Source organism: Thunnus albacares, chromosome 16 (genome assembly GCF_914725855.1).
Source record: "Thunnus albacares chromosome 16, fThuAlb1.1, whole genome shotgun sequence".
NCBI classification, from domain to species: domain Eukaryota; kingdom Metazoa; phylum Chordata; class Actinopteri; order Scombriformes; family Scombridae; genus Thunnus; species Thunnus albacares.
This window is the reverse complement of record NC_058121.1, coordinates 18,082,791-18,103,516: the sequence shown is the minus strand read 5'-3', so window position 1 is coordinate 18,103,516 and position 20,726 is coordinate 18,082,791. Positions and strand designations below refer to the sequence as shown.

At 40.5% G+C, this 20,726-nt stretch overlaps 1 long non-coding RNA gene and 1 other non-coding gene across 2 annotated transcripts in view; both read right to left on the bottom strand.

The window, feature by feature from the left end:
* Positions 1 to 1,300: 1,300 nt before the first annotated feature.
* The window catches only part of LOC122965595, a 43,555-nt gene continuing 24,129 nt past the window's right edge, over positions 1,301 to 20,726 (bottom strand). Inside the window, exon 5 of the long non-coding RNA XR_006398267.1 lies at positions 1,301 to 1,457. This is a non-coding gene — a long non-coding RNA (uncharacterized LOC122965595). The remainder of the gene's footprint in view (positions 1,458 to 20,726) is intronic.
* trnay-gua lies at positions 17,719 to 17,807 on the bottom strand. The gene is given in 2 exon segments: positions 17,719 to 17,754; positions 17,771 to 17,807. It is a non-coding gene; the product is annotated as a tRNA-Tyr (tRNA).

The window sequence follows — 20,726 nt, the reverse complement described above, 5'->3', positions numbered from 1 at the left end:
TACTTTTAATGCAGTGACAGCAGCAATATAATGAGTCCTGAAGATTGCTGATTCCTCTTTATGTGTCCCTCGCAGGAAATCACCAAAACTCTAGCTGCTCATTATCCACGTGGCTGGATATAAAGTTCTAAACGTTGATATGAGTTTTAGGTGTGTTAGAATATACACATAAATGCATATGCACACACACACAGACCGTCTACCCACTCCTTTCCATCTTATATATTTCCAGCATGACTGAGCTTACCGCATTCCCCTACAGAGCCCTTCTTCAAACTTGCCGAGTGCTTGAGCAAACACTGTGCACTGGGCCAATTAAAACTCCTGTGGCGTGGGCGAAGGGGTATGGCAGCATGGGATGGATAGATGGGGCATAACGACCCATTTGGGTAATGACCATCTTTTCCCCTTCCCTCCCTCTTTTTTTTCTATACTCCTCCTTTATCTCCTCCTCCCCTCTTTTGCATTTCCTCCCTCCTTTCTCTCCATCTCTCTCTCTCCATGTTGATTGTCTGTCACTCCCTCAGTGCTCCTGGGAACAGCTAATTGCACCTCTTGCACTCCCCCGCTTCCCCATTGTGTGATAGGATGCCGATTGTGGCGGGTACTCACTTTAAGCGATCAATGACGCAAGTTGCTAAACAGCTCGGTGCTGAGCTGACCGCCTGGATGGCGCTTGTGGTCGATGCACGGCGCTTTTGCGTGCCTGTTGTTTATGCATTTCAAAGCATCACCGCGCATCATCTTTAGCTGAAGTGCGCTGTTAGACACATGTGGCAGCAGCCTTTCAAAAACAATATCTCCCCCGCTGCTAATGAAGAAATGAACAAACTGCAAAAAGGCAGAAATAAGTTGATAATATAAATCGAAGCAACATCGACCCGAGGGGATAAACACATTTCTTTCCTCCAGTGTGCAAAACACTTGAGTTGAAAGTTCAAACCTTTTCACTCGTATAAAAAGGATGCTGTCTTCTCTCATGTGTCGCTGTCAGGTGTCATTACAGTTCCGGTTGACAGTGTTGCAGCGTGCTTCCAAATAAACAGTGAGTCGGCATTAAGGAATAATGACAGAATGTGACAAATTATCACTCACAACTTGTCAATCATCCACACCCAGGGGTTGTTTGTTGTGACACAAATAGCAGCCGTAAACTTAGTCACAGGAAGGAGCTGTTTTTATTCAACACCCTGCTACACCAGCACTCCTTTGTGTATTAAAAATGGTGGAATACTCTCTCACAGGATTGAGGCCACGCTTCACACAAAAGGAAGTGGATTGGTGATAATGATGTCTCGTTATCATTTATTCGCTCTCACGTGTGCAGACACTTTCGTCTGCCTGCAAACAAACACTGCTGATGATTACATTCACAATTACAAAAGTGCACTCCATTTGTATCCTCCGAGTCTTTATTTTGGCAAAATGTCTGCTTCGAGACTCCTCCTGGCACATCGCTGAAACAGAAAAGATCTTTTTAGAGTTAAACACATTGCATGTTGTGAAAGAGCTGTCACAAATGATCTGCTAATGTGATTACAGGGTAATACCCCTGAGCGCTGAACGTGAATGGTGAAGAAGGAAGCGAGGAGGAAGAGCTTTTTTAAAGTGGGAGGATGTTTGGCAAAAAGCTTTGACACGACAAGAAAAACCAAGACAACAAACGAGAACAGAGCGAGAACAAACGTCTTTCAGTACTGAGTGATTTGCTAACATCATTATTTTGCTTTCAAACCCCGGCAAAATGAAAATGATCATAGGAAAGACATGCTCCTCTACCCCTCGCTCTGTTCCCTCTTTCTCACTGCAATCCTACTGTAAAAGCCTGACATTATCAATGCCTAATTATGCTTTAAGTTTCTCATCAGTTTCAAATCTAATCAAGTAGAAAATTAATATTTCAAAATCATATTTTCTGAGCAATATTCAACTCTATTCATGTCTGCTAATGAGAGAGGCGTAGATACACTAGACAGGCTGATGTACTCTTTAATTATCCCAATCTTGTCTCTTCTACATTATGCAGGATCACTTTTCACTGGCCGTTTCCTTTTGACCGCAGCATGAGCTCTGTGCGTTTGCATCTATACCCAAGTGCCAAACAAGATCATCCTTTTTTTTTGTCATCTGTACATATCCTTTCTTGCAAGACCAAAATGAGAGCAGTGCTGCCTTGTATTATGTGGAAGATTGGGATCAGACACTGGAATCTGTTTGGTTCAATTGTACAAGAAGATCAAAAAAGTTCTGTTGGGGTAAAGAGATCTGACAAAACATAATGGGAGGTATCTTCCCATCAGAGTAACCTGCAGTATCTTGAGTGTAAGTGAGCGCATGCTGAGTTTTTGTTGCATGTCATGCCAGCCGTGCGGACTTCCTTGCCTCTACTCTCACCAGACTGAAAAATGTTAATAATTAATGGATTTGTACGGTTAAAAGGCAGAAGAACAGAACTGTAGCATCACTGGGAAGTTGGATATAATGTTTGCATGTGTAATAAATGCAAATCAAGCTTAATATGTAGGGAGTTAAATCAAGGTTCTGATCATCCTTTAATGACACTAACCCTTAGGCTAGGTATAGGAGGTTGAAAGATAGAGAGATGTACAATGATCAACTACATAAGAGGGCAGCAGAGTGTTGTAGAGAGCAGAAGCAGAAACATTAACTCAAGTATGCTGGTTCAAACACCTCAGTTTGCAAATATTCACCCAGCAGAGGTGCCAAGTTTCACTTTTCAATTGTAATTTGGGTTTTTAAAATTTAGTTTAAAGAAAAACTCTAGTTTGTTACAATTTTTTTGTCTTCTTTTATTGTTCTGGCTATCATCATGAGTTATGATAACATTGTAGCAAAGTAATATGGATGCACTGATCTGATCTGGCAGATTGGTATCAGGACCAATACTCACCTTATTAAGAAGATTAAGTATCAACCTAATGTGACCAATACGCATTAAATATAGCTTCTTCATCAATACCAAATTTCAGTGTGTCTGCCATCAGCCATCAGGATGTCATTCATCAAATCAGTGAGTCAGGTTTTTGAGGCACATCAATCACCTCAAAGAAAAACGATCCCAATAAGTTCCACTTAGTTTAGTATACAGATTTTAAATTTGGAGAAAAGAGAGCACTGCTATCGGGCCAAGAATCAGTATCAGCAGAGATTATGTATGGGAATCAGTATTGGGAAAGAAAAAGTTGGATCAGTGCATCCCTATAAAGTAATCACTGGGAACCCAGCAACAACGCTAGAGCCAAGTCCAAGTCCAACAGCTTGAAAGTGAGCCAAAGGTTTATCTACACCACTTTATTTGGCAGTCAAAACAAAAGTGATTACATGCTTAAATGTTGGTAATAATCATTAATTGCACAGGTCAACTGTGTGTGTGCACAACTATGGAAGTCAAGTAGGTCAATGCTGATAATTTTACCAATCGTATTTGATTTCTCTTTTAAATCATTTTAGCTGACCTGGGGCCAGATGCATACACACAGATGCATACGCACAAAAACCATGCATACGCCATTTCCTACACATAAACTGGTATCTATAAACACAGAATGTGCTGTGAGAATGTGTACACCTCACACATTCTTTAGACCAGGCATGTACATGTTTTTCTAAAGCGATCTGAGGGTCATGTGATGAGGTAGAGATGAAATATAAGGTGAGAGACAGAATCTTTTAGTAGAACATTCACTGTTAGTTTTGGTTGACAACCAACTGGACTGATTGTGTGATTGATTTACACACCAAGTTGTAAAATGTCAATCAAAAGCATGTTTATAAATGTAATACTGATTAATCATTTTTGGGTAATTCACTTTATCATTACTTTAAGTTACATAGGAGTCAACATTTTATTTTGCTACATTACATTTCTGATATATCACTGCCGACAGTGGTTTACAGGTCCATGAGATTAATAATATGGATGTTATAAAGAGCTGCACAGCCATGTGTAATAGTGAAGTGTAATGACTGTTCTGGCTGTTGGAGAAACTCGCTGGTGCCACACAATCTGTGAAACTGCACTCCTTTTTTCCCTTTTGTGTCACTGACGGGTGTATAGAGTGGTAGCAGCGAATTGATATGAAAATGTCTGGTTAAGTCTTTGTCCATTTATGGCTAATTTTGGGAGTAGAAATGGGGCTGGTGCACCTAGTTCCACTATAGACTGAGATGTACAAAACAGAATCATGTGTACGCACCAATTTATTACACTATTTTATTACAATTGCAATGATATCTTTAAAGACAGCCCAGCCTAAAAAGTGTCTGATTACTATTGCTGTTATTGTTGTAGCAGTTTATTTTCATATAATTACCCTTATTCTAAGCAACAAGACAAACTTCCTTTCACCTAGTACAAGCTTAAAGACTTATTAATTTTATATAGCTTCCTACTGAGTATTTCTGGTATGAAGTGTTGAAAGTTACACTCAGACAATAAATTAATCCCCTCAGCCTCTCAAAAGCTCCCCTTCTATAAATGAGCAGAACAGCCAAATGCATCTAACTTCTCTCTGTGTCCTTTCAACAGCACAAATAAGCTAAGTATGCAAATGCTGGGCAGTCACCTTGTGAGGGTTTGCTGACATGGAAGTTTGTATCCTTAATAGGTACAAGTCTTGACTATACATCGACTCCTTGCAGATACTGTCACACTTAAAAACTTCTTTCTGTGTTTCCCTTGCCAGTGCCGCAATATTGACAAATTGTGTTTATAGAGGACATTTCTGGGTGTTTGCAAGTGTTGCAATCAATCAGTCATGTAAAGTAAAAAGTCAGTAACAGTGAGCAGAATTTGATTACTTTTAAATTCCAGGAGCTGGGAATCAGGATCTAATGTTTTTTAACAAGCAGTCAGTGAGGATTATATTTCAGAATCATATATACCCAACATTGTCTACATGTCACCACAGTTTTAGCGTGAAGGCAGGTGATTCAGGCCAGATGTAAATCCTACCCACTTGGTCCTCTCCTGTTAATTAGATAATGCTTCACTTCTGCTGGCATCACACACTTGATGAACGCAGTCCTGGGAGATTACTTCTCCAGAGCAGCTGACAGGCTGGATTACCTAGACAAATTAATGGCTCTATAATTTGATTTTCCTGGGATTGCAATGTCTAAGCGACTCCAGCAGAGAAGAACGGTCTGCATCAGCCCTCCTGCACAGTGACATTAGCTAATCACATCTGCATGCTAAAGAGACCACCAGGCCACAGGGAAACAAAAGGCTTCACAGAGGAGTGAAATGGGAACCATTTTCCACTGGAACTGAATTGTGAAGAGAACCAGCAGGATTCTTGGCCCACAGGTGCAGCTCAGGGTTCAAATGAACAAGGTCTGCACCAAAGGATGTGAGAGGACGAGGTAAGAGGTGAATCTGTTTCAAACGATGAGAGAACACAGTGCACTCCGGGTGGCCGCTTGTGTCTGTCAGTGTGCCTGTTGTGCCTGAGATCGGCTTCCAAACATTTGTCAGGTGTTTCTGTCAATAGCCATCGACTCCATTAAGAGGCCATGAACGTGCACACAAAGCAGAATATACACAAGCAAGCAAATCCTCAGCTGAACTGACACTCTACTCTCTGACCTATATCACTAAACTATAAGCTACAAACACACAGCACGGTAATATCTTGATTTCACAAAATCAAAGCCTTAGCTTGACATAAGATTAGAGGCATAGTTTACACATATATGTATGTTCAATGACCCACAGTGTTGCACAGACTATCACAAGTCTGTGGAAAACAATGACATTATAAAGAACTTATGTTACATTTTGCTGGTTCACAGTGCTAATAAAAGTTGTAATGACAGCTCTACCACTTGCACAAGTCCCAATGGCATGTAATTAAACTGTCTCATCAGGGAACCGCAGGCCTAATGAGCCCCTCACATTTCAACAAGTAAACTGCTGCTGCGGAACAGTTGTGGGCTCAGGCAACCGCTCCCAATCCATTCTCGGGGGTAATTCTCTCAGAATTAAAGTTTTGCAATTTACTTGCAAATAATTTGGCTTCTCCAAAGCTCAATTCATTTCTTTGTGTGTGTGTGTGTGTGTGTGTGTGTGTGTGTGTGTGTGTGTGTGTGGGTCTGTCATAGGCTACTTTCGGGGACAAATTTCAGACTAAACAATTAATTGGGGATAGCTTGATCAATTGAGGACAAAAGCCATGTCCCAAATTGGGAAAAAGCTGATTTTTGGCTCAGTGGTTAAAGTTAGGGTTAGGGTAAGTCTCCAGGAAATGAATGTAAGTCAATGTAATGTCCCCATAATTGACCTAGGACAACTTTTGTGTATGTGTGTGTGTTCTGTATGACAGATAGTTGTGCTCTGAGTGAGTGACACTGAGTGACAACCAATCAGGAAGGCAGCTCTGCCCGTCCAGGAAGTCCCATCTGTGCTGACATTGCCGATTTGATCAGCCCCTGTGCAGGGTTAGTTTACACACCGCCCACACACTGATGCACTCAGGAGGATGATGGCGCATCAACACCAGCAAAGTGTTTATGTTTCTTATGTAACAACAACAGTATCTTGTGTAAGCATTTAGCATGGCCATTCTTACTGAAGTGTGCAAGAAGCTTTTATTCCCATGGCAACCCAAATAATTTGCGTGAGAGGTTATATTCATCTCTGTGAGCATGCTGCTGTAAGTGTTATTATGCAGACATAAAATTTGCAGAGCTTCATACAGCCACCGAGACCCATCAGGGGCTGGTTTCTAAAATTCATGTAGCTCTTGTTTGTTCTTTTTTGGCTCACGTGTATTCATGGCTAATGAAATGCAAATAACTTCTTTTAGTAACATCCTTCATTCCTACACACCACACACTAAAAGATAACTCATCAGGTATTATCTTTTGCCCACATTATTAGTGTTGTGTGGCTCTATAATAGCTGTTTACACATATATTTTGGGTTCAAACTTAATGTGAGGCTAGCTCTAAACAAATGCACTTTTCAGCACACCCTCCCATAGCCTTCGCCTGCCACATAACTGCAGCGTCCGCAGTTCAATTCTGGCAGTGGACCTTAGTTGCATGTCACCCCCTGGCTCTCTCTCTTTCTCCTTTGTTTCTCATCTACTGACACTAGGCTTAATATGCCCCTAATAAAAGAAAAAAAAGAAAAAAACTAATGCACTTTTCAACTTATTCCCAAACAAGCCAGACATAACTTCAAAGAACTTGAGCAAGGTAATTCAAGGTCCTGTATCTCACGCTCCTGCTACAATTTCACACTGAAAAATCTCTCTTCAGACACTTGAATATAAGGGGAATATATGGGGAAGTCCATCTTATCTGTCAGTGGGACAGGCATTATCAATGAAAAAAGCCCATGTTATCCTTGAGACCTCTATCAGTCAGTGATCAGCAAGCCTCTTCATCCTGGTTCAGAGTGTGCTCTGGGGAAACCTCTGGTGACATTCTCCCTCTACTGTGGTTCACAACACTGAATTGTGGTCATTTGATCCCCACATACTCCCTAAGGCACAAAACGGCTCTGGCATTTGCAGACAAGGCAGCAAGGGGAGCTGTGCCACACTGTAGTAAGGAGGGTCAGAGTGTCAGGATAGAGCAGGGACACCGCTGGAAAACTCCTAAATACCCGTCTCCGCAACAGAGAGGAACAGAAGAAGAAGTGGAGAAAAGTGCAGATGAAGCTGCCTCCAGAGCTCCAGGTGACGTCAAAGAAAGGAACGTCACTTCAGTTGGAAAATATTAATAGATCAGCACAGCTTGAAAGTGCATGCAATAGTTGGGATGTTTTATGTATGTATTTGCTCTCTGGAATCAATTCACATGGTGGATTGCATCTCAAAAAAGTCCTCCAAACTACATGTAGTACATTGCCTACCAATAATAAAAAATATAGTTTATTTATTTACAAAAGCTACTCGGTTAAACATGTATTAATAATTTTTTATGGCCACATGGGTAGTACAACAAGCTGTAAACACAACATTACATATTATCATCTTATAAAGATAATATGGCAAATGTGTCACCAAACTATTGCATCTTTACACAGGCATTGATAAGGACCAACATTAGCATTTATTTGAATATCTGGTTTGGTCTCCACCACCTCCTATATGAAATATTGGTCACTTTAGCCCCTAAATGCTTCACTATGTTCACCAGCTACTTGCTAACTTTATCCATCTGTTGTTTAGTGCTGCACAGGTAGTATACAGTGGTTTTCCAAAGTTTTTTCAATGCTGATGAAAGCAGCGAGATCAAATCATAACAGTAAAGATGCCGTAAAACCAAAACAAAGAGCTGAAAGATGCTAAAATACTTCATAGAGCTGAGGGAAACTGCAGTGTCTGGTGATACTTCTCTGTAGGTTGTAGTCGTATTTGATCATGTATTTGATACATTTGATGATATAAAAATACTGATTATAGCAGCTTTAAATGTTAAGAAAAGATCATGGTTTGGCTTTGGTGTGGGTTAGGAAACAAGCAACGTTGACTTGTAAAAAACAGCGGTCTCCGGTATCAGTTGTATGCTTTGCACTATTTTCTTTCTGTATGTGAAAAGGAAGATGGCTTGTAATTGTTATCAATTCAATCTAGGATGAAAGGAAAGTCCTGCCCTGATGGAGAATTACTAAAGCTATGAAAAATCCAACTTATAATTTCATCACTTTGGTTTCAAGACAGACGGGCCAGACCAACATCTTTAATGGTGGTTTTTTTTAATAATTATCTATACTAACAAGTGGTTTAAAGTAACAAAGTGTAAATACTGTACTTAAGTACAAATTAGAAATATTCATTCCTTTGCTCCACTGCATTAATTTTACAACTGTATTTACTTTTTATTTTGCAGATCAAAATGCAACAGACATATTGTTGTATGTTGTCTGTCTGTTGTTATGCACTAATCGTAAAAAAATGCTGAATTCATGTTTATGCATTGGTGATGAAAAGCCAATAATATAATACATTTAGTATATAATGATATCACTGAATATATCTGAAAGGGGCATTCTACATAATGAGTACTTTCATTTTTAAATTTGACTATATTTTGCTGCTAATATTTTTGTCCTTAATTACTACTTAAGTGAAAATTGTAAAGGAGGTCTTCCACTTGTAATTATGTAATTTAATACTGTGGTATTTCTGTTTTTACTTAATGGATCTCAGTACATCTTACAGCACTCTTACTGACACATCTTACGTGTCTAGCATTTAGCATCTATAGTAAAAAAAAATGTTTTCTCTATTCATTGAAATAACCTTCATCTTGATAATAAAACTGAATACAGTGACTGTTCAATCTGTGAGAAGATTTTCTGCTTTCCTCTTGACTAACCCTTCAATCACTGTTTCCTCTAATAAGCTAAAGCTACACCTCCTTTCAATTTATGTTTCTTCTCACTTCTCTCTATTATCCTATCTGATTAAAAGTTAATAGGCAACTCCCTCAAGGTTTACACCATCCTTACTAAGTAAGCTAAAACTACCGCTCTCCTGCCTTTCCCACATGGGAGTCAATTATTAATCAGCGTGCTCTTTATTAAACCAATTAGCTGCACCTGTAGCATGCTGCCCCCAGCTCCAGCATTAAGACTCTGTAGTGATGGTCGGGCTGGTAGGTTATGTTGCTCCATAAGCCCCATAATCACACAATTTCATCAAAAACACTTAACTGCTCCCTCCTGACTGAACTATTAACTGAACTTGAACTGTAACTGAACATCAGAATAATAACCAAGTGTACTAGTAATATAAAAGTAGCAGCCAACCTCTACTATTACAACAAACACAGAACACCAGGGTGTTCACTAAGAAAGATCTGTTTTATAAGCTCTCAAAGGAAAGAGACACAAGCGACGAGAGTACAGATATTAGCTGGTCTCAAAAGCAATAAAATGCTTCTCAAGATATATCCTTCGAAAAAGTATAGTCTTGCAGTTTCAAATCAGCAGACGGAAAAAATGAATCAGTCTACCAGAATGTCTGACACTTTGGCAGATACATAATGTTGAGGTGAAACTACCTCTGGGCCTGAGATTAAAGCTTGGCTCCGATACTTGGCATGCATTTCTACAATTAGTAAACAACAGCGACTCCTCGACATCGGTAGCATCAGTGCAGAACATTAGCATCGACCTTATTTGAATTTTGACCCAAAAGACAAGGTGTTAGCGCAGGCAGCAGGAACTCCAAGACCTCATGTTAAAAGAAAAATAGAATAAAATACCGAAAAAACATATTATTCTTTCTAAGCTTCCAGGGATATTGGTCTGTCCAGAATGCATTACTGCATCATCTTACTGAAAGCAGTGTGATGAATATCTTTCCAATATTGAGAGAAGAGAGAATTTCTATTAGCAAGCTGTTCAGATAACGTAGTGAAAAAAAAAACAAAAAACAGACTCGTCCAGCTGGCTGTGTGGAGCTCCAGTCTCTCCCGCGTTTCCTGCTCTCTCTGTCTCTCTCTCTCTCCTCTGAGGTGTACCATTCAGTCAGCCTCCATTAGTAAATTACACGTTATCTTCTCTGGCTGGATCGATAAATTATCACATAACAAGATGTTGGACCTTGATTTGCATTACTGGTCCTGACAGCATGTAACAAACTAATTATTTCTGAAGGACCTCTCATTCTATGTGTGACAATTTGGGAAATGGAGTGCAGACATTTCTATGACTTGTGAAAGCCCACAGAGCTAATACACGGAAATCAAATGCAATGACACCGTCACATGAAAACCAAGCTGCAAATAGACACGTACAATACGAAAAAGCCAAGGGCGCCGAGACACAGAGACATCTTCATTAGAACACTTCATTTCAGGTTTTCTCTCCTCTCCTTTAAACTGTTTTATTAGCTTAATAAAAATGGGATATAAAAGCTCATTTTGTATTTTTATTTCCCTTTTTTTATTACAGAGACCTATTGATTTCTTAAAAGGAGAACGTGATTTTTATCTCTAATATGCTCCAATGAATGTCTTGCATGACCTAATTTCTCCTCTTTGCTCTGTTTTCAGGCGTGTCATTTAGCCTTACTGTATATTCCAGGTGCTTCTGAGGTCAGTGGAAGCGCCTGTGTGCCTTTGTTGATGTAAAGTTGAGCACAGAAAATGTCAGTTGTTGAAATGTCATTTAGGGTAAGGTAATGGCCTGAAGAAAATGCGTGTGCCTGTGAAATTGAAAGGAAAAAAAAACCCCAACATAGCAACAGTTGACATGCTGTTCCCTATGAATGATGACACGCCTGTCTGGACCAATCAGTAACAAATGTGTCACCTGTCATGCAAATGGTGTCGTTTTTTAAAAGCGTGTCACGGAGACCTGAAACTGACGCCATTCGCATACGCAGTGAAGAATTTATTGCCTTACTTTTGTTGTCAAAGTTGCAATGTTGTGTGAGGATGAAGTTGTAAGTACACATTTCAAGGATGCTCTGGCATTCAAGGTAAAATAATGAGCTACAGAAGAGAAATGCTCTTTATTTCATTCATGAATAGACTACAGTATGAGAAAAAGAACGTGGATTTTGTCATTTCAACCATTCAAAATTTAAAACGTCAGTTCTGCTACATTTATTGTCTCAAAAAGTACTATTTTGATAATCAGAAGTTCTCATTAGTTGTAGTTCTAATGATTATCATGTGTCTCTGGGATCCTCGCAAATCTCACAGGGCATTACATTGATCTGCCCGGTTCAATGACTGTAATGACAAACGCCCAATGAATCCAGTTAGGCTGGACGTGCATTACTGTAGATAGCAGGTCAGCATCTTCTAAGGGTGATGGTGACTGCTTGCAGAAGGTATAAAGGGTCTGTCCTTATAAAGTCAGAGAGTGGGAGAAGTACACAGAAGACAGAGACAGAGAGAGAGAGAGAAGGGCTAGAAGAAGGGTTTGAAAAATGGAACAGGGAGGTAAAGGGGGACACGCCGCAGAGTATGAGGCTGGAGAGTAAAGAATGTGGGATTGGCTGGTTGGGTAAAGGGAGCTTTGGTCCCTATAAAGTCACATTACTGCAGGCTCATAACACAGGGAAGCTGCTGCATCCACAGATATGAGCATTGGCTTTGGTACATGAATAATTCAGCTGGCAAGGAGGACACAAGGATCTGTTGATATAGTGGCATACGGATTGGGCCTTGCGAAGGCCCCCGAGAGACATAACATAGCAGGAAAGAGCACGAGTTAATCCACATCGCTGTAAGATCTGACCTTACAAACCCATGAAATCAGAACCTGTAGAAGCCGCTGCATCATTGGAAAAGATCATCTATCCTTGTACCTCCTTTTTGCACTCTGTATTGTATCTAGGCCTCATTAGGTGGTGCGAAATGTGCATCATGTTTTACAAGAGGTTTGTTAGCATGGAAATGCATGCAAAGCCCCACTGTGGGACAGAAGATTTTATTAATCCGGTCAGGAGAGAGTTAATGTGAGAGTTCCTCCGCATGCATCAGATAGCAGCTGTACTAATGGGAGGCAGGCTGCTAGGAACCTGGCCGACAGGGATTAGATAGAGAAGTGATCACAGGGAAGACTTCATCAGAAATGCTGAGGCACCAGGCAGCTCATTACTACTGTAGCAGCACAGCTTCAGCCCAGTGGTCCCACTCTGCTCTCTGCAGCACCACACACAGGAGCAGGCTGACACACTCAAGAAATACTGTATCAATACAAACACACACACACACACTGCTAGACTCCCACACAATTAAACCTACTGCTCATACACATAAACACGCATGTAGGAGGCTTTTACGGGCACCTTTATGTTAGAGAGTAAGACTTTCTATTTTACAATGCCAGGCACACTAAAGCTAGAATTCAAGTGCTTAGATACAAGCAGGCACAAAAAAGATCTAAAGCACACATACGGTGTCATGCTGTCGACTTCAAACAAACACACACACATTTTATATTTCATGCCGCGGCTGCAATGCATTGAATCAGAACAAAAGGAATTACACCGTTTTTCAAAAAACATCAAAACACATTTTCAATGAGGTCGAATGGACTGAGATCCTCTGAGGACAATCCACATACAAACACATTTTTTTGTGTGTGTGATTTTGAAACTCATCTCAGGAACTATGGCTTCTTGTTAGAAGGGCGTACCTGTGTTATCAAGTTTTGTGCCTCACTCTACAGGCTAGTGATGACTTATCATCTACTTCTCACAGCTCTGGTTCTATCCATTGCCTCAGCAGAAACACTGAATTGAACTAGTCTTGCATCATACATCAGCCTCCCATACACGATACCTCCTAAGCATTTACAACGCTCTTTGGGAGACTTTATTTTTCTACCTACCTGGAAAATGTCTTTCTTTAAAGCAAGACTTTTTAACATTTCTCTGTCTGGATACTGTTTTAGAGAAACTCTCAAAAGGGATGTTGCCCGGTGAACCAACAGCAGCCACATGTTTCATCAAGGTCTCAGTTGACATGGCTAACCTCCAGTAACTTATCAGTCTGGAAAACTGTGAGTGAAAAGGTTTTTCTCTTCACAAAGTCTGCCCAAGAAAAACAGAAGCAGAGTAAGCCGAGTATGATTGCATCTGTTTCACATCGACACCTTTTGGATTTGTGAAATGATAATTTGATTGCTTTCTATGACCCAAGACACTGCAAAGACAACAGGATGTTTATCTTTGAAAGCCCCACAACTAGCAAACACTGTTGTCTGCTCCGGATGACAACAGGTTCATCATGGCAATTGCCCATCTCCTGCTCAAAAGAAGGAATGATTGCCAAAGTGTAGTGATGGCGGGGGTTGTGTGGCGTGCGAGTGGGCCCACAGAAGACAGCTTAGCATTGATGTGGCACAGAAAGTATGCAACAGAAAAGAGGGATCTTTTTCTGCTGTTGTGTTGACAAGACTTTCATATCCAGACACGCTTCTCCACGAAGGAGGCCAATAAAAAATTACGTGTTACCATTTATCATATACACAAATAAACACAAAAACAGACAGCGGATATTTAGACATGGTGCTTGTCACTACTTGGCCAGACGGATTGCGGGCACAAAATGATCACAGTCTCTAACGTGCCAGATACAAGCTGAGAAGTCAGTTGCATTTCATGTGATAAATAAAAACAGATGGTTTGAACCAAGTGAGAAAAATGTTAACTTTGGACAAACAGTGGGAAAAACAGCCACACATGCTTTTACAGCAGTGAGGAGTCCAGATCAGCCTCTCCTTGGATGATCCAGGACATTCTGGGTCGCACATGCAAATATGCAGAATCCCAAATATACATATGTCAGCACAATATTCCACCAAGGGCAGATGACATCTTTTTTTAATTTGAATTCACATTTCTGGATATATTAAAAGTCAAGAAAGCTACCAAGTATTGTAATATGTTCCCTATTTTACATTAAAAAAAACCCATTTGCAGATCTTAATGGCATTGCAGTGTAATCAGGCTAATGAAAATATAAATACAGGTAGTCTTTGTTTTACTTGCACATTTATTAAGGCTACATTCAAACAAGTTTGGTTGTGTCCATCTACCAGCAACAAAAATGTCATTACTGACAAAACAACTGTCTTTTTAAAGCTTTACGGTGTCGCATACAACAACCTCGCAAGAACAATCTAAATCTTAATAATGCTATTGACTTTCCACAAATTTATTCCAAGTTGCCACACCAACATCACATCATGTTGTTCTTAGATCTGTTTCAGCACAGACAGAGCAGAAAAGTTTGCTCACTAATTGATCTATTGCTTTTTGTGTTTCTAGACAAGATATCAGCCTGATACCAGCTGACTGCTAGCTCGTGTTAGCTACCCGGCAGGTAGAGAGAAACTAAGCAGAATCCACAGGCTGTTCAGTCGACTCCCAGTGCTTCAACTCTTGTAACCAAAGATGATACAACATCAACAAACACAAACCGAGAGCACAGACCGGTGTGCAGATTAATTTTCAGTCTGTCCCTCTCGTAGATGTGACCGTTAAAGTCACTACAGGATAGCCAGAGACAGCTAGCCACCTGGAGTCACGACAGTCCTGTAAACTGCAGCAGGTGCGCATGTAGCGTAACTAATCACGTCACCATTTATGGGACTGTTGCCACTCAAAATAGCTAATGTAGCCAGCAACCATCTATGTTACTTTTTGACTAACCGTAACCTTTAGTGTGTATTGTAATAACTTAATAAATTTTCACAACATTTTACACACAGTTGTTCATCAAAACCATATAGATCTAACTCCAAACAGGCAGACAAACACTTGCAACTGTTGTCCTGGAAACACTCTAAAGCTACAGAGAGGTGATCGGTAGGGATGTATGGTTGCATTAAGAGAGCTGATGTAAACACAACAGAAGTTTTAATTGTTTTGACTTTTCATGGAGCTGAGTTAACCGTGTGTCCTGAGGGTGTCTCCGCAGTCTCTGACACGTACATCAGCAGGCTGTGTAGAATACAGAGACATAAGTGACTGGTTTAATGTGCATAAAAGCACAGATGTTGGTGTCTTTGTTCTGCAGCAGCCAGGTGCTGCTGTGCATGATTTAATCAAGTTAACCACAGCGGCTCTGGCATGCATAACTACGCCTTGACAATGTGTGTCACTCAAATTAGAAACTGTGGATAGAAAACATACCTGTCACCTTCAGACAGCTGTACAGGGAGTTGATGAGCTGATAGGAAGTGGATGAGAGATGCTGATAAGAACAGACATGACTCTTTACTCTGCCTTCCTGGTATTATTGCCATGATTGCTATAAAATTGTATTTTTACTGTGCATTTAGATGTGTCTTCCGGATGATGAATGTATAGTGAAAATTAAACCGACAAGCTCAAATATAGATGACAAGGGTTTGTGTAATTTTTAAGGGTTCTGGTGTGAGCACATTTCCATCAGTTAAAGTGATGAAAATAGCACAGGAGGACAGGAACAGCACACGTGCTGATATGTTGACCTTGACAAGGCAGGCTGGCAGCACACGCCGCAAAAATGTGGTGAATATTGACACCAAAATTGTAGAGAACTGCCAACGATGAACTCTCTGCTGAGCCTCTCCTGTACTTCGAGAAATGGTGAGTCACCAAAATGCCAAACAGCCGCAGGCGGAGAGACCTCACAGCTTTGGAAAAATGCCACTTCAACAACGCAAAGCAGAAAACTAGCAGAATGTACAGCTCTTAACTCTTTAGGTGGTCATGGGTTCTGTTTTAGTCTGCTATACTGCTGTATATTCTGCTAGTTGTTGCAGGCATTACAACATCATCTTTGTCACTAGTTAAGATGCTTTTGTAAGCACTCCTTAAATTTAAGAAGCAGCAGATGTTTTTGGATAAATGCAGCCCAGGTCTCCGTTTCTGTCAGGTAGCATTTAAATTCTCACCACCTTAAACATACTTGAGGAACTAATTATTTCTTCAACTAATTAACTCTTGACAAATTATTTTCACCGTGGGGTTATGATCATCTTTAAACCATAACAAAAGAAACAAAGAAAATTTGTTCCAGAGACTGATTACGAGGGTAATTGTGCTTTGAGATCCTGTGCCTGATATAAGGAAGAAATGAGAAAAAGGTATTGCTAAAAAGAGCACACCATGATCCTGAAAATGAGTTCATGGATGAGTATCAGGTTTACACATCTCACTTTCACCGAGCAATTCAGATATTTTATTTCCTTGTTTACTGCCATTGTTTGTTACTTTCTGCATCAGCGCCTGTAAATCTAAAGGGATGCCTTCGTAAGCGTGACTGTGTTAAATAAAAATCAGAGCGCTACGCCGAGAGAGGTGGGCTGCCGTCAGCGTCTTCTGCTTGACATGCAGAGGGCGAGCGATAGGAAGAAACTGGGGAAATTTAGCCGAAGCAATTCAAAAATTCAGTGAATCATTAATGTATCATATTGCAGTCAAGATTGCTTTCCATTTCAATTCATTCTTATTTAGACACCTCGTTTCATGTGAAAATAATCGCAAAAATAACCAAAAACAGAAATAATCATATTCATAACTTAAGGAGGGAGGTAGACTGAGGGAGGACCTGCGTTGCTTTATTGGCAGAGCTGAAGTGAGCAGTCTGCTTTCACCTTGTATCGTTTCACATTTCATCACTTTTTTGCTTGATTTTTGTGCGGCCTTATTTAAAATCTATATCTGCACAACAGCAAACCAATAAAAAGGAATGTGCCATATGTAAACAGACATGTAACCCATGTGAATGACATAGTTATAGATTCAGGTAATTTGTGAGCCACTGATATTAACTGCTACTAACACCTAGGGCTGGGTGATAAGACGATAATAATTATCTCAACATAATTTTCCTCGATAGAAATATAACAAATGTTCGATTAATGTTCAATATAATTAAACTGAGAGGGAGAGAGAGGAGCCATCACAGGAGCTACTAAAGGAGGCAGAGGAATAGCTAAACATAAGACACACCAAGTAAGAGAGAGCAGGAGAGTGAGAGGGAGAGAGAAAGGCATTTATATACAGTAGCACTTTTTCCCAAAAACCCTTCAAATTTGCCTCTCATTCACACACTAATGGTAGTGTGGAAGGCACTGGCCTAACGATCGGGAGCAGTTAACGGCTCAGTCTCTTTGGTGAGGGACACTTTGGAATGCCGACAGGAGGAACCAGGGATTGAACCGCCAAGCCTGCAGTTGCTTGGTGATGTGGTCCACCTTCTGAGCCATAGTTGCTCTAAAAGAACGCCTCCTTCGAGCCGGATTTGAACCAGCGACCTAAGGATGTCTATTGTTATTCCTCTACAGTCCTCCGCTCTACCAACTGAGCTATCGAAGGGGCTGCAGAAGCTGACGTATGGAAATGAGAACAACTAAATATTGAATTTGACTGTGCAGGAATTACAATTATCCGGCTTAACAGGTAACATGTATGACCTGGGATTAAATCCTTATTTTAAGCTTTAAATTTTCTGTCTGCAAGCATTTATATACAGTAGCACTTTTTCCCAAAACCCCTTAAAACTTGCCTCTCATTCACACACTCATGGCAGTGAGCTACCATGGCAGGCACTTACCTAAAAATCAAGAGCAATTTGGTTTTCAGCCTCTTTGGAATATCGGCAGGAGAGACCAGGGATTGAACCACCAACCCTGCAGTTGCTTGGTTACGTGGTCTAACTTCTGAGCCATAGTTGCTCTAAAACAATACCTCCCTCAAGCTGGATTTGAACCAGCAACCTAAGGATGTCTGTTGTTATTCCTCTAAATTCCTCCACTCTGCCAACTGAGCTATCAAAGAGGCTATAGAGGTGGGTGTATGAAAATGAGAACAGCTGAATAGTGAGTTTGGCTGTGTTAAAAACAGTTATCAGTGATCACAGAGAGCAGGAGGGAGCTGAACAGAGGGTTGGTGGTTCGATCCTCGGCTCCTCCTGTCGACAGGATTAGCAAGAAAGTCGCTGAAAGATGGAGAGAGCTATGAGAGCTAAGAGTGCTTGAGCAGAGCTAGTGTACGTTTAAATGTACAGCAAGTAATTAGCCACAGTAGAATATAACAAAATTAACTGGGTTGAGAGCAGCAAAAATGCCACCAGTTAACACAGAAATGCTGGTAACTGGAAATGAAACAATACGTTTACCACAGCAAAACAGGCCACAACTTCATCTGAGCAGAAGTGATTTCTGATATAGAGATATATATGTATTGTGGTTGTTTTCATTCATTTTCCATATTTATTTTGTTGAGGAAAAGGGACTGAAAAAGGAATTAATTTTACTCATGCATATTTTGATGTTCAAAAAAGAGTTTATCATTATAATTATTTTGAATGATCTACCTCAGATTTGTGAAATCTTCTGCTGTTTGGCCAGTGTTTGTCATGTTCTGACCATAAAGAACAGTTTAAAACCACAATTAACTGTCTGGTTTCTTCAACTTTCACTCAAGTCAGCCTTTAAACTGGAAAGGAATCATGATTTGAGATTTATTGTGATAATTATCGATATCGACTGATATGAAATTTTTTTATCGTGATAACATTTTTGGCCATATCGCCCAGCCCTACTAACATCTGTGATGGGGTGTACCAACTTAAAGACCTTACATCTCCTATAAGCCCCACCACCACATCTACCCACATACCCCACTTTTGTAACACATGAACTTTCAATCAAATGTTGGTCAGAAACAAATTAAAGCAGAATCATGTGTACACTCCAGGAATGATACTCAGTAAAGTGACAGAGGGACAATGTCACTGCTTGCAGCTGTTCAAACATGTCACCTACTCTCTTGTTGGGTCTTCCCATGTAATTACACAGCTGTCACACTGTAATCACACTAATCTTTGGTGAATCACAAGGAAATAGCATGGGCCTCTCGCTCATCAAGAGGCATTCCTCCTCTTCATCTGCAGTGTGTTTGTTTTATAAACCTGGAGGGATAATCTCCTTGTCTGCAATGGGATAAAATCCTTGCAGTCGTTCTGAAAAGAAGTAAATGTGAACACAACCACTGCTAGTGACAGCTTGCGTGAGATCACATATGTGGAGAAAGTAATGTTAGTGTAGGGATCAGCAGTTCTGAGCAGGATGTACTAGGGATTGTTAAGCTTATGAATTGACCTGTGGTCAGGTTGACTTAGTGCGGTGTCCACTTTTTTGATGGATGAGAGACTTCACACGATTTTGAGCATGGGAAAAGAGAGCTGTCAAGTTGTATTGATTAAATGCCAGCTGATGTGACAAGTTCAAAGGGTGGGGGGGACATAAAAATGAAAGTTTGCTGCCAGTTCAGTATGAAATGACAACTCTCAAACAGTGTGATACTCACATGCCCGCAAACCCCATAATAAAATCTTAAACTTGGAGTGCAGGTGTCTCCCCCCTCTGGCAGTGAGAGTAATTACAAAAACACTTTTGGCTTACTCCTTTGCTACCGTTGCGACTGTAAAATGGTGGATAAATTGTTTGAGTGTCACACAACCACCCAATATATTAGCCTCTACACACCTATGGTCACCCACACAGGTGTTTTCAATTATTTTGATTAGTCCTCTTCTCAGGACTGTGTGGGCATCTGCAGAATTCTGTTACCTTTGGTAGTACCTTTGGTCATTTTTTCTAGATTTTGGGAACATCATTTTTAATCAACCAGATTAAGTGAAAGGGCTTTTTGTGAAGGGCCTTTAATGAGGACACACAGAGTCACTGATGCAAAGCACCTGAAATTATACTAAGCCAGTCCAATGGGTCTGAAACCTACACTTCCAGTCTAACCTGCACCTTGTGATGATGTAGCACTTTAAAAGTGACATTCATTCATCCATGCTGATAAGGCTGAACCCACTATACTCACCACAAATGATAATGCGTGGACTCCATCCCATGAGGCTGGTCCATTGGCGCCTCTCAGCCTATCCCTGGAATAGCTGTCAATCCTCCCGAAGTCCCATCAAAAAAGCATCAACCATTATTGCTGTTCTTGCCATCTAGAGACCACAGCTATTCAAAAGCCCTGTTTACACCTGGTATTAACGTGCGTCTCAGGTGATCCGATCACAAGTGGACAGCTACAAGTACGTCTGTTTACACCTGGCATTAACATGTGTCTCCACATGCGTCCTGAGTGACCACTTGTGATCGGATTTCACTTCTCCACGGACATCATCTCCGTTTTCAAAGACCGAACTCGTTTGTTATTAACTAGCAGGAAGACTAGACCAGACACAATTTGCGCATTTACGCACCAGACACA